This window comes from Symphalangus syndactylus, chromosome 11, assembly GCF_028878055.3.
Source record: "Symphalangus syndactylus isolate Jambi chromosome 11, NHGRI_mSymSyn1-v2.1_pri, whole genome shotgun sequence".
In the NCBI taxonomy this organism is placed as follows: Eukaryota; Metazoa; Chordata; class Mammalia; order Primates; family Hylobatidae; genus Symphalangus; species Symphalangus syndactylus.
Window position 1 is genome coordinate 52,360,604 of NC_072433.2, and position 17,580 is coordinate 52,378,183.

Genomic DNA, 17,580 nt, shown 5'->3' on the forward strand with positions numbered 1-17,580 from the left:
ACTAAAGGAGTTGAACCTAACTTTTGGTGGAAGACTATTGAAACACTCTTTCTGTAGAAACTGCAAGCGGACATTTGGAGTGCTATGAGGCCTTTCGTGGAAAAAGGAATATCTTCATATAAAAACTACACAGTTGCATTCTGTGAAACTACTTTATGATCTGTGCGTTCAACTGACAGAGTTGAAACTTGCTTTTGACTGAGGGGTTTTGAAACAGTCCTTCTGTGTAAACTGCAAGTGGACATTTGGATCTCTATGAGGCCTATGGTGGGAAAAGGAATACATTCAAACAAAAACTACACAGAAGCATTCTGTGAAACTACTTTCTGATCTGTTCATTCAACTAGCAGTGTTGATCCAAACTTTTGATGGAGGAGTTTTTGAAACACTCTTCTTACCGTACAAACTGCAAGAGAATATTTGGAGCTCTATGAGGCCTATCGCGGAAAAAGGAATATCTTCAAATAAAAACTACACAGAAGCATTCTGTGAAACTTCTTTCCGATCTGTGCATTCAACTAACAGAGTTGAACCTTACTTTTGATGGAGGAGTTTTGAACCACTCTTTCTGTAGAAACTGCAAGTGGACATTTGGAGCGCTAGGAGGCCTATAATGGAAAAGGAATATCTTCAAATAAAAACTACACAGAAGCATTCTGTGAAACTTCTTTCTCAACTGTTCATTGAAATGACAGTGTTGAAAATTACTTTTGATGGAGGAGCTTTTAAACACTCTTTCTGTAGAAACTGCATGTGGATATTTGAGGCGCTATGAGGCCTATCGCTGAAAAAGGGATGTCATCAAATAAAAACTTCACAGAAGCATTCTTTGAAACCAATTTCTTATCTGTGCATTCAACAAACAGAGGTGAACTTTACTTTTGATGGAGGAGTTTTCAAACACTCTTTCTGTAGAAACTGGAAGTGGACATTTTGAGCGCTTTGAGGCCTATCGTGGAAAAAGGAATATCTTCAAATAAAAACTACACAGAAGCATTCTGTGAAACTTCTTTCTTATCTGTGCATTCAACTAACAGAGTTGAACCTTACTTTTGATGGAGGAGTTTTGAAATAATGTTTCTGTAGAAACTGCAAGTGGATATTTTGAGCGCTATGAGGCCTATCGCGGAAAAAGCTATATCTTCAAATAAAAACTACACGGAAGCATTCTGTGAAACTTCTTTCTGATCTGTGCATTCAACTAACAGAGGTGAACATTACTTTTGATGGAGGAGTTTTTAAACACTCTTTCTGTAGAAACTGCAAGGGGATATTTGGAGCGCTATGAGGCCTATTGCGGAAAAAGGAATATCTTCAAATAAAAAGTACACAGAAGCATTCTGTGACACTTCTTTCTTATCTGTGCATTCAACTAACAGAGTTGATTCTTACTTTTGATGGAGGAGTTTTGAAACACTATTTCTGTAGAAACTTCAAGTGGACATTTTGAGCGCTATGAGGCCTATGGCGGAAAAAGGTATATCTTCAAATAAAAACTACACAGAAGCATTCTGTGAAACTTCTTTCAGATCTGTGCATTCGACTAACAGAGCTGAACATTACTTTTGATGGAGGAGTTTTTAAACACTGTTTCTGTAGAAACTGCAAGGGGATATTTGGAGCTCTATGAGGCCTATTGCGGAAAAAGCTATATCTTCAAATAAAAACTACAGAGAAGCATTCTGTGAAACTTCTTTCTTATCTGTGCATTCAACTAACAGAGTTGAACATTACTTTAGATGGAGGATTTTTGAAACACTCTTTCTGTAGAAACTGCATGTGGATCATTGAGGCGCTATGAGGCCTATCGTGGAAAAAGGAATATCTTCAAATAAAAACTACAAAAAAGCATTCTCTGAATCTTCTTTCCGATCTGTGCATTCAACTAACAGAGTTGAACCTTACTTTTGATGGAGGAGTTTTGAACCACTCTTTCTGTAGAAACCGCAAGTGGACATTTGGAGCGCTATGAGGCCTGTAATGGAAAAGAAATATCTTCAAATAAAAACTACAGAGAAGCATTCTGTGAAACTTCTTTCTGATCTGTTCATTCAACTAAGAGTGTTGAAACTTACTATTGATTGAGGAGTTTTTAAACACTCTTTCTGTAGAAACTGCATGTGGATATTTGAGGCGCTATGAGGCCTATCGCTGAAAAAGGGATGTCTTCAAATAAAAACTTCACAGAAGCATTCTGTGAAACCACTTTCTGATCTGTGCATTCAACAAACAGAGTTGAACCTTCCTTTTGATGGAGGAGTTTTGAAACACTCTTTCTGTAGAAACTGCAATTGGACATTTGGAGCGCAATGAGGCCTATAGTGGTAAAAGGTATATCTTCAAATAAAAACTACACAGAAGCATTCTTTGAAACTTCTCTCTGATCTGTACATTCATCTAGCAGTGTTGAATCTTACTTTTGATTGAGGAGTATTTAAACATTCTTTCTGTAGAAACTGTAAGTGGATATTTGGAGTGCTATGAGGCCTATTGCGGAAAAAGGATTATCTTCAAATAAAAAGTGCACAAAAGAATTCTGTGAAACTTCTTTCTGATCTGTGCATTCAACTAACAGAGATGAACCTTACTTTTAATGGAAGACTTTTGAAACACTCTTTCTGTAGAAACTGCAGGTCGATATTTGGAGCGCTATGAAGCCTATCGCGGAAAAAGGAATAACTTCAAGTAAAAACTACACAGAAGCATTCTGTGAAACTTCTTTCTCATCTGTGCATTCACCTAACAGAGTAGAACCTTACTTTTGATTGAGGAGCTTTAAAACACTCTTTCTGTGTAAACTGCACGTGGACATTAGGAGAGTTCTGAGGCCAATCGTGGGAAAACGAATATCTTCAAGTAAAAACTACACAGAAGCATACTGTGAGACTTCATTCTGATCTGTAAATTCATCTAACAGGGTTGAACCTTACTTTTCATGGAGATGTTTTGAAACACTCTTTCGGTAGATAGTGCAAGTTGTCATTTGGAGCGCTATGAGGCCTATAGTGGAAAAAGGAATATCTTCAAATAAAAACTACACAGTAGCATTCTGTGGAACTTCTTTCTGACCTGTGCATTCAACTAACCGAGTTGTACTTTACTTTGGATGGAGGAGTTTTGAAACACCCTGTAGGAACTGCAAGTGGATGTTTGTAGCGCTACGAGACCTATAGCGGAAAAAGGAATATCTTCCAATAAAAACTACACAGAAGCATTCTGTGGAAATCCTTATTGATCTGTTCATTCAACTAAAGGAGTTGACCCTTACTTTTGGTGGAAGACTATTGAAACACTCTTCCTGTAGAAACTGCAAGCGGACATTTGGAGTGCTATGAGGCCTATCGTGGAAAAAGGAATATCTTCATATAAAAGCTACACAGTTGCATTCTGTGAAACTACTTTATGATCTGTGCGTTCAACTGACAGAGTTGAAACTTGCTTTTGACTGAGGGGTTTTGAAACAGTCCTTCTGTGTAAACTGCAAGTGGACATTTGGATCTCTATGAGGCCTATGGTGGGAAAAGGAATACATTCAAACAAAAACTACACAGAAGCATTCTGTGAAACTACTTTCTGATCTGTTCATTCAACTAGCAGTGTTGATCCTAACTTTTGATGGAGGAGTTTTTGAAACACTCTTCTTACCGTACAAACTGCAAGAGAATATTTGGAGCTCTATGAGGCCTATCGTGGAAAAAGGAATATCTTCAAATAAAAACTACACAGAAGCATTCTGTGAAACTTCTTTCCGATCTGTGCATTCAACTAACAGAGTTGAACCTTACTTTTGATGGAGGAGTTTTGAACCACTCTTTCTGTAGAAACTGCAAGTGGACATTTGGAGCGCTATGAGGCCTATAATGGAAAAGGAATATCTTCAAATAAAAACTACACAGAAGCATTCTGTGAAACTTCTTTCTCAACTGTTCATTGAAATAACAGTGTTGAAAATTACTTTTGATGGAGGAGCTTTTAAACACTCTTTCTGTAGAAACTGCATGTGGATATTTGAGGCACTATGAGGCCTATCGCTGAAAAAGGGATGTCATCAAATAAAAACTTCACAGAAGCATTCTTTGAAACCACTTTCTTATCTGTGCATTCAACAAACAGAGGTGAACTTTACTTTTGATGGAGGAGTTTTCAAACACTCTTTCTGTGGAAACTACATGTGGACATATGGAGCCCCATGAGGCCTATCGTGGAGAAAGGAATATCTTCAAAGAAAGACTAGAGTAAAACGTTCTGTGAAACTTCTTTCTGATCTGTGCTTTCAACCAACAGAGTTGAACCTTACTTTGGATGGAGGAGTATTCAAACACTCTTTCTGTAGAAACTGCAAGTGGACATTTGGAGCGCTACGAGGCCTATCGCGGAAAAAGGAATATCTTCCAATAAAAACTACACAGAAGCATTCTGTGAAATTTTTTCTGATCTGTGCATTCAACTAACAGACTTGAACATAACTTTTGATTGAGGAGTTTTCAAACACTCTTTCTGTAGAAACTGGAAGTGGACATTTTGAGCGCTTTGAGGCCTATCGCGGAAAAAGGAATATCTTCAAATAAAAACTACACAGAAGCATTCTGTGAAACTTCTTTCTTATCTGTGCATTCAACTAACAGAGTTGAACCTTACTTTTGATGGAGGAGTTTTGAAATAATGTTTCTGTAGAAACTGCAAGTGGACATTTTGAGCGCTATGAGGCCTATCGCGGAAAAAGCTATATCTTCAAATAAAAACTACACGGAAGCATTCTGTGAAACTTCTTTCTGATCTGTGCATTCAACTAACAGAGGTGAACATTACTTTTGATGGAGGAGTTTTTAAACACTCTTTCTGTAGAAACTGCAAGGGGATATTTGGAGCGCTATGAGGCCTATTGCGGAAAAAGGAATATCTTCAAATAAAAAGTACACAGAAGCATTCTGTGACACTTCTTTCTTATCTGTGCATTCAACTAACAGAGTTGATTCTTACTTTTGATGGAGGAGTTTTGAAACACTATTTCTGTAGAAACTTCAAGTGGACATTTTGAGCGCTATGAGGCCTATGGCGGAAAAAGGTATATGTTCAAATAAAAACTACACAGAAGCATTCTGTGAAACTTCTTTCGGATCTGTGCATTCGACTAACAGAGCTGAACATTACTTTTGATGGAGGAGTTTTTAAACACTGTTTCTGTAGAAACTGGAAGGGGATATTTGGAGCTCTATGAGGCCTATTGCGGAAAAAGCTATATCTTCAAATAAAAACTACAGAGAAGCATTCTGTGAAACTTCTTTCTTATCTGTGCATTCAACTAACAGAGGTGAACATTACTTTTGATGGAGGAGTTTTGAAACACTCTTTCTGTAGAAACTGCAATTGGACATTTGGAGCGCAATGAGGCCTATAGTGGTAAAAGGTATATCTTCAAATAAAAACTACACAGAAGCATTCTTTGAAACTTCTCTCTGATCTGTACATTCATCTAGCAGTGTTGAATCTTACTTTTGATTGAGGAGTATTTAAACATTCTTTCTGTAGAAACTGTAAGTGGATATTTGGAGTGCTATGAGGCCTATTGCGGAAAAAGGATTATCTTCAAATAAAAAGTGCACAAAATAATTCTGTGAAACTTCTTTCTGATCTGTGAATTCAACTAACAGAGATGAACCTTACTTTTAATGGAAGACTTTTGAAACACTCTTTCTGTAGAAACTGCAGGTCGATATTTGGAGCGCTATGAAGCCTATCGCGGAAAAAGGAATAACTTCAAGTAAAAACTACACAGAAGCATTCTGTGAAACTTCTTTCTCATCTGTGCATTCACCTAACAGAGTAGAACCTTACTTTTGATTGAGGAGCTTTAAAACACTCTTTCTGTGTAAACTGCACGTGGACATTAGGAGAGCTCTGAGGCCAATCGTGGGAAAACGAATATCTTCAAGTAAAAACTACACAGAAGCATACTGTGAGATTTCATTCTGATCTGTACATTCATCTAACAGGGTTGAACCTTACTTTTCATGCAGATGTTTTGAAACACTCTTTCGGTAGATAGTGCAAGTTGTCATTTGGAGCGCTATGAGGCCTATAGTGGAAAAAGGAATATCTTCAAATAAAAACTACACAGTAGCATTCTGTGGAACTTCTTTCTGACCTGTGCATTCAACTAACCGAGTTGAACTTTACTTTGCATGGAGGAGTTTTGAAACACTCTGTAGGAACTGCAAGTGGATGTTTGTAGCGCTACGAAACCTATAGCGGAAAAAGGAATATCTTCAAATAAAAAGTACACAGAAGCATTCTGTGGAAATCCTTATTGATCTGTTCATTCAACTAAAGGAGTTGAACCTTACTTTTGGTGGAAGACTATTGAAACACTCTTCCTGTAGAAACTGCAAGCGGACATTTGGAGTGCTATGAGGCCTATCGTGGAAAAAGGAATATCTTCATATAAAAACTACACAGTTGCATTCTGTGAAACTACTTTATGATCTGTGCGTTCAACTGACAGAGTTGAAACTTGCTTTTGACTGAGGGGTTTTGAAACAGTCCTTCTGTGTAAACTGCAAGTGGACATTTGGATCTCTATGAGGCCTATGGTGGGAAAAGGAATACATTCAAACAAAAACTACACAGAAGCATTCTGTGAAACTACTTTCTGATCTGTTCATTCAACTAGCAGTGTTGATCCTAACTTTTGATGGAGGAGTTTTTGAAACACTCTTCTTACCGTACAAACTGCAAGAGAATATTTGGAGCTCTATGAGGCCTATCGCGGAAAAAGGAATATCTTCAAATAAAAACTACACAGAAGCATTCTGTGAAACTTCTTTCCGATCTGTGCATTCAACTAACAGAGTTGAACCTTACTTTTGATGGAGGAGTTTTGAACCACTCTTTCTGTAGAAACTGCAAGTGGACATTTGGAGCGCTATGAGGCCTATAATGGAAAAGGAATATCTTCAAATAAAAACTACACAGAAGCATTCTGTGAAACTTCTTTCTCAACTGTTCATTGAAATAACAGTGTTGAAAATTACTTTTGATGGAGGAGCTTTTAAACACTCTTTCTGTAGAAACTGCATGTGGATATTTCAGGCGCTATGAGGCCTATCGCTGAAAAAGGGATGTCATCAAATAAAAACTTCACAGAAGCATTCTTTGAAACCACTTTCTTATCTGTGCATTCAACAAACAGAGGTGAACTTTACTTTTGATGGAGGAGTTTTCAAACACTCTTTCTGTGGAAACTACATGTGGACATATGGAGCCCCATGAGGCCTATCGTGGAGAAAGGAATATCTTCCAATAAAGACTAGAGTAAAACATTCTGTGAAACTTCTTTCTGATCTGGGCTTTCAACCAACAGAGTTGAACCTTACTTTGGATGGAGGAGTATTCAAACACTCTTTCTGTAGAAACTGCAAGTGGACATTTGGAGCGCTACGAGGCCTATCGCGGAAAAAGGGATATCTTCCAATAAAAACTACACAGAAGCATTCTGCGAAATTTTTTCTGATCTGTGCATTCAACTAACAGACTTGAACATAACTTTTGATTGAGGAGTTTTCAAACACTCTTTCTGTAGAAACTGGAAGTGGACATTTTGAGCGCTTTGAGGCCTATCGCGGAAAAAGGAATATCTTCAAATAAAAACTACACAGAAGCATTCTTTGAAACTTCTCTCTGATCTGTACATTCATCTAGCAGTGTTGAATCTTACTTTTGATTGAGGAGTATTTAAACATTCTTTCTGTAGAAACTGTAAGTGGATATTTGGAGTGATATGAGGTCTATTGCGGAAAAAGGATTATCTTCAAATAAAAAGTGCACAAAATAATTCTGTGAAACTTCTTTCTGATCTGTGCATTCAACTAACAGAGATGAACCTTACTTTTAATGGAAGACTGTTGAAACACTCTTTCTGTAGAAACTGCAGGTCGATATTTGGAGCGCTATGAAGCCTATCGCGGAAAAAGGAATAACTTCAAGTAAAAACTACACAGAAGCATTCTGTGAAACTTCTTTCTCATCTGTGCATTCACCTAACAGAGTAGAACCTTACTTTTGATTGAGGAGCTTTAAAACACTCTTTCTGTGTAAACTGCAAGTGGACATTAGGAGAGCTCTGTGGCCAATCGTGGGAAAACGAATATCTTCAAGTAAAAACTACACAGAAGCATACTGTGAGTCTTCATTCTGATCTGTACATTCATCTAACAGGGTTGAACCTTTCTTTTCATGGAGAAGTTTTGAAACACTCTTTCGGTAGATAGTGCAAGTTGTCACTTGGAGCGCTATGAGGCATAGAGTGGAAAAAGGAATATCTTCAAATAAAAACTACACAGTAGCATTCTGTGGAACTTCTTTCTGACCTGTGCATTCAACTAACCGAGTTGAACTTTACTTTGGATGGAGGAGTTTTGAAACACTCTGTAGGAACTGCAAGTGGATGTTTGTAGCGCTACGAGACCTATAGCGGAAAAAGGAATATCTTCAAATAAAAAGTACACAGAAGCATTCTGTGGAAATCCTTATTGATCTGTTCATTCAACTAAAGGAGTTGAACCTTACTTTTGGTGGAAGACTATTGAAACACTCTTCCTGTAGAAACTGCAAGCGGACATTTGGAGTGCTATGAGGCCTATCGTGGAAAAAGGAATATCTTCATATAAAAACTACACAGTTGCATTCTGTGAAACTACTTTATGATCTGTGCGTTCAACTGACAGAGTTGAAACTTGCTTTTGACTGAGGGGTTTTGAAACAGTCCTTCTGTGTAAACTGCAAGTGGACATTTGGATCTCTATGAGGCCTATGGTGGGAAAAGGAATACATTCAAACAAAAACTACACAGAAGCATTCTGTGAAACTACTTTCTGATCTGTTCATTCAACTAGCAGTGTTGATCCTAACTTTTGATGGAGGAGTTTTTGAAACACTCTTCTTACCGTACAAACTGCAAGAGAATATTTGGAGCTCTATGAGGCCTATCGCGGAAAAAGGAATATCTTCAAATAAAAACTACACAGAAGCATTCTGTGAAACTTCTTTCCGATCTGTGCATTCAACTAACAGAGTTGAACCTTACTTTTGATGGAGGAGTTTTGAACCACTCTTTCTGTAGAAACTGCAAGTGGACATTTGGAGCGCTATGAGGCCTATAATGGAAAAGGAATATCTTCAAATAAAAACTACACAGAAGCATTCTGTGAAACTTCTTTCTCAACTGTTCATTGAAATAAGTGTTGAAAATTACTTTTGATGGAGGAGTTTTTAAACACTCTTTCTGTAGAAACTGCATGTGGATACTTGAGGCGCTATGAGGCCTATCGCTGAAAAAGGGATGTCATCAAATAAAAACTTCACAGAAGCATTCTTTGAAACCACTTTCTTATCTGTGCATTCAACAAACAGAGGTGAACTTTACTTTTGATGGAGGAGTTTTGAAACACTCTTTCTGTGGAAACTACATGTGGACATATGGAGCCCCATGAGGCCTATCGTGGAGAAAGGAATATCTTCCAATAAAGACTAGAGTAAAACATTCTGTGAAACTTCTTTCTGATCTGGGCTTTCAACCAACAGAGTTGAACCTTACTTTGGATGGAGGAGTATTCAAACACTCTTTCTGTAGAAACTGCAAGTGGACATTTGGAGCGCTACGAGGCCTATCGCGGAAAAATGGATATCTTCCAATAAAAACTACACAGAAGAATTCTGTGAAATTTTTTCTGATCTGTGCATTCAACTAACAGACTTGAACATAACTTTTGATTGAGGAGTTTTCAAACACTCTTTCTGTAGAAACTGGAAGTGGACATTTTGAGCGCTTTGAGGCCTATCGCGGAAAAAGGAATATCTTCAAATAAAAACTACACAGAAGCATTGTGTGAAACTTCTTTCTTATCTGTGCATTCAACTAAGAGAGTTGAACCTTACTTTTGATGGAGGAGTTTTGAAATAATGTTTCTGTAGAAACTGCAAGTGGACATTTTGAGCGCTATGAGGCCTATCGCGGAAAAAGCTATATCTTCAAATAAAAACTACACGGAAGCATTCTGTGAAACTTCTTTCTGATCTGTGCATTCAACTAACAGAGGTGAACATTACTTTTGATGGAGGAGTTTTTAAACACTCTTTCTGTAGAAACTGCATGTGGATATTTGAGGCGCTATGAGGCCTATCGCTGAAAAAGGGATGTCTTCAAATAAAAACTTCACAGAAGCATTCTGTGAAACCACTTTCTGATCTGTGCATTCAACAAAAAGAGTTGAACCTTCCTTTTGATGGATGAGTTTTGAAACACTCTTTCTGTAGAAACTGCAATTGGACATTTGGAGCGCAATGAGGCCTATAGTGGTAAAAGGTATATCTTCAAATAAAAACTACACAGAAGCATTCTTTGAAACTTCTCTCTGATCTGTACATTCATCTAGCAGTGTTGAATCTTACTTTTGATTGAGGAGTATTTAAACATTCTTTCTGTAGAAACTGTAAGTGGATATTTGGAGTGCTATGAGGCCTATTGCGGAAAAAGGATTATCTTCAAATGAAAAGTGCACAAAATAATTCTGTGAAACTTCTTTCTGATCTGTGAATTCAACTAACAGAGATGAACCTTACTTTTAATGGAAGACTTTTGAAACACTCTTTCTGTAGAAACTGCAGTTCGATATTTGGAGCGCTATGAAGCCTATCGCGGAAAAAGGAATAACTTCAAGTAAAAACTACACAGAAGCATTCTGTGAAACTTCTTTCTCATCTGTGCATTCACCTAACAGAGTAGAACCTTACTTTTGATTGAGGAGCTTTAAAACACTCTTTCTGTGTAAACTGCACGTGGACATTAGGAGAGCTCTGAGGCCAATCGTGGGAAAACGAATATCTTCAAGTAAAAACTACACAGAAGCATACTGTGAGACTTCATTCTGATCTGTACATTCATCTAACAGGGTTGAACCTTACTTTTCATGCAGATGTTTTGAAACACTCTTTCGGTAGATAGTGCAAGTTGTCATTTGGAGCGCTATGAGGCCTATAGTGGAAAAAGGAATATCTTCAAATAAAAACTACACAGTAGCATTCTGTGGAACTTCTTTCTGACCTGTGCATTCAACTAACCGAGTTGGACTTTACTTTGCATGGAGGAGTTTTGAAACACTCTGTAGGAACTGCAAGTGGATGTTTGTAGCGCTACGAAACCTATAGCGGAAAAAGGAATATCTTCAAATAAAAAGTACACAGAAGCATTCTGTGGAAATCCTTATTGATCTGTTCATTCAACTAAAGGAGTTGAACCTTACTTTTGGTGGAAGACTATTGAAACACTCTTCCTGTAGAAACTGCAAGCGGACATTTGGAGTGCTATGAGGCCTATCGTGGAAAAAGGAATATCTTCATATAAAAACTACACAGTTGCATTCTGTGAAACTACTTTATGATCTGTGCGTTCAACTGACAGAGTTGAAACTTGCTTTTGACTGAGGGGTTTTGAAACAGTCCTTCTGTGTAAACTGCAAGTGGACATTTGGATCTCTATGAGGCCTATGGTGGGAAAAGGAATACATTCAAACAAAAACTACACAGAAGCATTCTGTGAAACTACTTTCTGATCTGTTCATTCAACTAGCAGTGTTGATCCTAACTTTTGATGGAGGAGTTTTTGAAACACTCTTCTTACCGTACAAACTGCAAGAGAATATTTGGAGCTCTATGAGGCCTATCGCGGAAAAAGGAATATCTTCAAATAAAAACTACACAGAAGCATTCTGTGAAACTTCTTTCCGATCTGTGCATTCAACTAACAGAGTTGAACCTTACTTTTGATGGAGGAGTTTTGAACCACTCTTTCTGTAGAAACTGCAAGTGGACATTTGGAGCGCTATGAGGCCTATAATGGAAAAGGAATATCTTCAAATAAAAACTACACAGAAGCATTCTGTGAAACTTCTTTCTCAACTGTTCATTGAAATAACAGTGTTGAAAATTACTTTTGATGGAGGAGCTTTTAAACACTCTTTCTGTAGAAACTGCATGTGGATATTTGAGGCGCTATGAGGCCTATCGCTGAAAAAGGGATGTCATCAAATAAAAACTTCACAGAAGCATTCTTTGAAACCACTTTCTTATCTGTGCATTCAACAAACAGAGGTGAACTTTACTTTTGATGGAGGAGTTTTCAAACACTCTTTCTGTGGAAACTACATGTGGACATATGGAGCCCCATGAGGCCTATCGTGGAGAAAGGAATATCTTCCAATAAAGACTAGAGTAAAACATTCTGTGAAACTTCTTTCTGATCTGGGCTTTCAACCAACAGAGTTGAACCTTACTTTGGATGGAGGAGTATTCAAACACTCTTTCTGTAGAAACTGCAAGTGGACATTTGGAGCGCTACGAGGCCTATCGCGGAAAAAGGGATATCTTCCAATAAAAACTACACAGAAGCATTCTGCGAAATTTTTTCTGATCTGTGCATTCAACTAACAGACTTGAACATAACTTTTGATTGAGGAGTTTTCAAACACTCTTTCTGTAGAAACTGGAAGTGGACATTTTGAGCGCTTTGAGGCCTATCGCGGAAAAAGGAATATCTTCAAATAAAAACTACACAGAAGCATTCTTTGAAACTTCTCTCTGATCTGTACATTCATCTAGCAGTGTTGAATCTTACTTTTGATTGAGGAGTATTTAAACATTCTTTCTGTAGAAACTGTAAGTGGATATTTGGAGTGATATGAGGCCTATTGCGGAAAAAATTATTATCTTCAAATAAAAAGTGCACAAAATAATTCTGTGAAACTTCTTTCTGATCTGTGCATTCAACTAACAGAGATGAACCTTACTTTTAATGGAAGACTGTTGAAACACTCTTTCTGTAGAAACTGCAGGTCGATATTTGGAGCGCTATGAAGCCTATCGCGGAAAAAGGAATAACTTCAAGTAAAAACTACACAGAAGCATTCTGTGAAACTTCTTTCTCATCTGTGCATTCACCTAACAGAGTAGAACCTTACTTTTGATTGAGGAGCTTTAAAACACTCTTTCTGTGTAAACTGCACGTGGACATTAGGAGAGCTCTGTGGCCAATCGTGGGAAAACGAATATCTTCAAGTAAAAACTACACAGAAGCATACTGTGAGACTTCATTCTGATCTGTACATTCATCTAACAGGGTTGAACCTTACTTTTCATGGAGATGTTTTGAAACACTCTTTCGGTAGATAGTGCAAGTTGTCATTTGGAGCGCTATGAGGCCTATAGTGGAAAAAGGAATATCTTCAAATAAAAACTACACAGTAGCATTCTGTGGAACTTCTTTCTGACCTGTGCATTCAACTAACCGAGTTGAACTTTACTTTGGATGGAGGAGTTTTGAAACACCCTGTAGGAACTGCAAGTGGATGTTTGTAGCGCTACGAGACCTATAGCGGAAAAAGGAATATCTTCAAATAAAAACTACACAGAAGCATTCTGTGGAAATCCTTATTGATCTGTTCATTCAACTAAAGGAGTTGAACCTTACTTTTGGTGGAAGACTATTGAAACACTCTTCCTGTAGAAACTGCAAGCGGACATTTGGAGTGCTATGAGGCCTATCGTGGAAAAAGGAATATCTTCATATAAAAACTACACAGTTGCATTCTGTGAAACTACTTTATGATCTGTGCGTTCAACTGACAGAGTTGAAACTTGCTTTTGACTGAGGGGTTTTGAAACAGTCCTTCTGTGTAAACTGCAAGTGGACATTTGGATCTCTATGAGGCCTATGGTGGGAAAAGGAATACATTCAAACAAAAACTACACAGAAGCATTCTGTGAAACTACTTTCTGATCTGTTCATTCAACTAGCAGTGTTGATCCTAACTTTTGATGGAGGAGTTTTTGAAACACTCTTCTTACCGTACAAACTGCAAGAGAATATTTGGAGCTCTATGAGGCCTATCGCGGAAAAAGGAATATCTTCAAATAAAAACTACACAGAAGCATTCTGTGAAACTTCTTTCCGATCTGTGCATTCAACTAACAGAGTTGAACCTTACTTTTGATGGAGGAGTTTTGAACCACTCTTTCTGTAGAAACTGCAAGTGGACATTTGGAGCGCTATGAGGCCTATAATGGAAAAGGAATATCTTCAAATAAAAACTACACAGAAGCATTCTGTGAAACTTCTTTCTCAACTGTTCATTGAAATAACAGTGTTGAAAATTACTTTTGATGGAGGAGCTTTTAAACACTCTTTCTGTAGAAACTGCATGTGGATATTTGAGGCGCTATGAGGCCTATCGCTGAAAAAGGGATGTCATCAAATAAAAACTTCACAGAAGCATTCTTTGAAACCACTTTCTTATCTGTGCATTCAACAAACAGAGGTGAACTTTACTTTTGATGGAGGAGTTTTCAAACACTCTTTCTGTGGAAACTACATGTGGACATATGGAGCCCCATGAGGCCTATCGTGGAGAAAGGAATATCTTCAAACAAAGACTAGAGTAAAACGTTCTGTGAAACTTCTTTCTGATCTGTGCTTTCAACCAACAGAGTTGAACCTTACTTTGGATGGAGGAGTATTCAAACACTCTTTTTGTAGAAACTGCAAGTGGACATTTGGAGCGCTACGAGGCCTATCGCGGAAAAAGGAATATCTTCCAATAAAAACTACACAGAAGCATTCTGTGAAATTTTTTCTGATCTGTGCATTCAACTAACAGACTTGAACATAACTTTTGATTGAGGAGTTTTCAAACACTCTTTCTGTAGAAACTGGAAGTGGACATTTTGAGCGCTTTGAGGCCTATCGCGGAAAAAGGAATATCTTCAAATAAAAACTACACAGAAGCATTCTGTGAAACTTCTTTCTTATCTGTGCATTCAACTAACAGAGTTGAACCTTACTTTTGATGGAGGAGTTTTGAAATAATGTTTCTGTAGAAACTGCAAGTGGACATTTTGAGCGCTATGAGGCCTATCGCGGAAAAAGCTATATCTTCAAATAAAAACTACACGGAAGCATTCTGTGAAACTTCTTTCTGATCTGTGCATTCAACTAACAGAGGTGAACATTACTTTTGATGGAGGAGTTTTTAAACACTCTTTCTGTAGAAACTGCAAGGGGATATTTGGAGCGCTATGAGGCCTATTGCGGAAAAAGGAATATCTTCAAATAAAAAGTACACAGAAGCATTCTGTGACACTTCTTTCTTATCTGTGCATTCAACTAACAGAGTTGATTCTTACTTTTGATGGAGGAGTTTTGAAACACTATTTCTGTAGAAACTTCAAGTGGACATTTTGAGCGCTATGAGGCCTATGGCGGAAAAAGGTATATCTTCAAATAAAAACTACACAGAAGCATTCTGTGAAACTTCTGTCGGATCTGTGCATTCGACTAACAGAGCTGAACATTACTTTTGATGCAGGAGTTTTTAAACACTGTTTCTGTAGAAACTGCAAGGGGATATTTGGAGCTCTATGAGGCCTATTGCGGAAAAAGCTAGATCTTCAAATAAAAACTACAGAGAAGCATTCTGTGAAACTTCTTTCTTATCTGTGCATTCGACTAACAGAGTTGAACATTACTGTAGATGGAGGATTTTTGAAACACTCTTTCTGTAGAAACTGCATGTGGATCATTGAGGCGCTATGAGGCCTATCGTGGAAAAAGAAATATCTTCAAATAAAAACTACAAAAAAGCATTCTCTGAATCTTCTTTCCGATCTGTGCATTCAACTAACAGAGTTGAACCTTACTTTTGATGGAGGAGTTTTGAACCACTCTTTCTGTAGAAACCGCAAGTGGACATTTGGAGCGCTATGAGGCCTGTAATGGAAAAGAAATATCTTCAAATAAAAACTACAGAGAAGCATTCTGTGAAACTTCTTTCTGATCTGTTCATTCAACTAAGAGTGTTGAAACTTACTATTGATTGAGGAGTTTTTAAACACTCTTTCTGTAGAAACTGCATGTGGATATTTGAGGCGCTATGAGGCCTATCGCTGAAAAAGGGATGTCTTCAAATAAAAACTTCACAGAAGCATTCTGTGAAACCACTTTCTGATCTGTGCATTCAACAAACAGAGTTGAACCTTCCTTTTGATGGAGGAGTTTTGAAACACTCTTTCTGTAGAAACTGCAATTGGACATTTGGAGCGCAATGAGGCCTATAGTGGTAAAAGGTATATCTTCAAATAAAAACTACACAGAAGCATTCTTTGAAACTTCTCTCTGATCTGTACATTCATCTAGCAGTGTTGAATCTTACTTTTGATTGAGGAGTATTTAAACATTCTTTCTGTAGAAACTGTAAGTGGATATTTGGAGTGCTATGAGGCCTATTGCGGAAAAAGGATTATCTTCAAATAAAAAGTGCACAAAATAATTCTGTGAAACTTCTTTCTGATCTGTGAATTCAACTAACAGAGATGAACCTTACTTTTAATGGAAGACTTTTGAAACACTCTTTCTGTAGAAACTGCAGGGCGATATTTGGAGCGCTATGAAGCCTATCGCGGAAAAAGGAATAACTTCAAGTAAAAACTACACAGAAGCATTCTGTGAAACTTCTTTCTCATCTGTGCATTCACCTAACAGAGTAGAACCTTACTTTTGATTGAGGAGCTTTAAAACACTCTTTCTGTGTAAACTGCACGTGGACATTAGGAGAGCTCTGAGGCCAATCGTGGGAAAACGAATATCTTCAAGTAAAAACTACACAGAAGCATACTGTGAGACTTCATTCTGATCTGTACATTCATCTAACAGGGTTGAACCTTACTTTTCATGCAGATGTTTTGAAACACTCTTTCGGTAGATAGTGCAAGTTGTCATTTGGAGCGCTATGAGGCCTATAGTGGAAAAAGGAATATCTTCAAATAAAAACTACACAGTAGCATTCTGTGGAGCTTCTTTCTGACCTGTGCATTCAACTAACCGAGTTGAACTTTACTTTGGATGGAGGAGTTTTGAAACACTCTGTAGGAACTGCAAGTGGATGTTTGTAGCGCTACGAGACCTATAGCGGAAAAAGGAATATCTTCAAATAAAAAGTACACAGAAGCATTCTGTGGAAATCCTTATTGATCTGTTCATTCAACTAAAGGAGTTGAACGTTACTTTTGGTGGAAGACTATTGAAACACTCTTCCTGTAGAAACTGCAAGCGGACATTTGGAGTGCTATGAGGCCTATCGTGGAAAAAGGAATATCTTCATATAAAAACTACACAGTTGCATTCTGTGAAACTACTTTATGATCTGTGCGTTCAACTGACAGAGTTGAAACTTGCTTTTGACTTAGGGGTTTTGAAACAGTCCTTCTGTGTAAACTGCAAGTGGACATTTGGATCTCTATGAGGCCTATGGTGGGAAAAGGAATACATTCAAACAAAAACTACACAGAAGCATTCTGTGAAACTACTTTCTGATCTGTTCATTCAACTAGCAGTGTTGATCCTAACTTTTGATGGAGGAGTTTTTGAAACACTCTTCTTACCGTACAAACTGCAAGAGAATATTTGGAGCTCTATGAGGCCTATCGCGGAAAAAGGAATATCTTCACATAAAAACTACACAGAAGCATTCTGTGAAA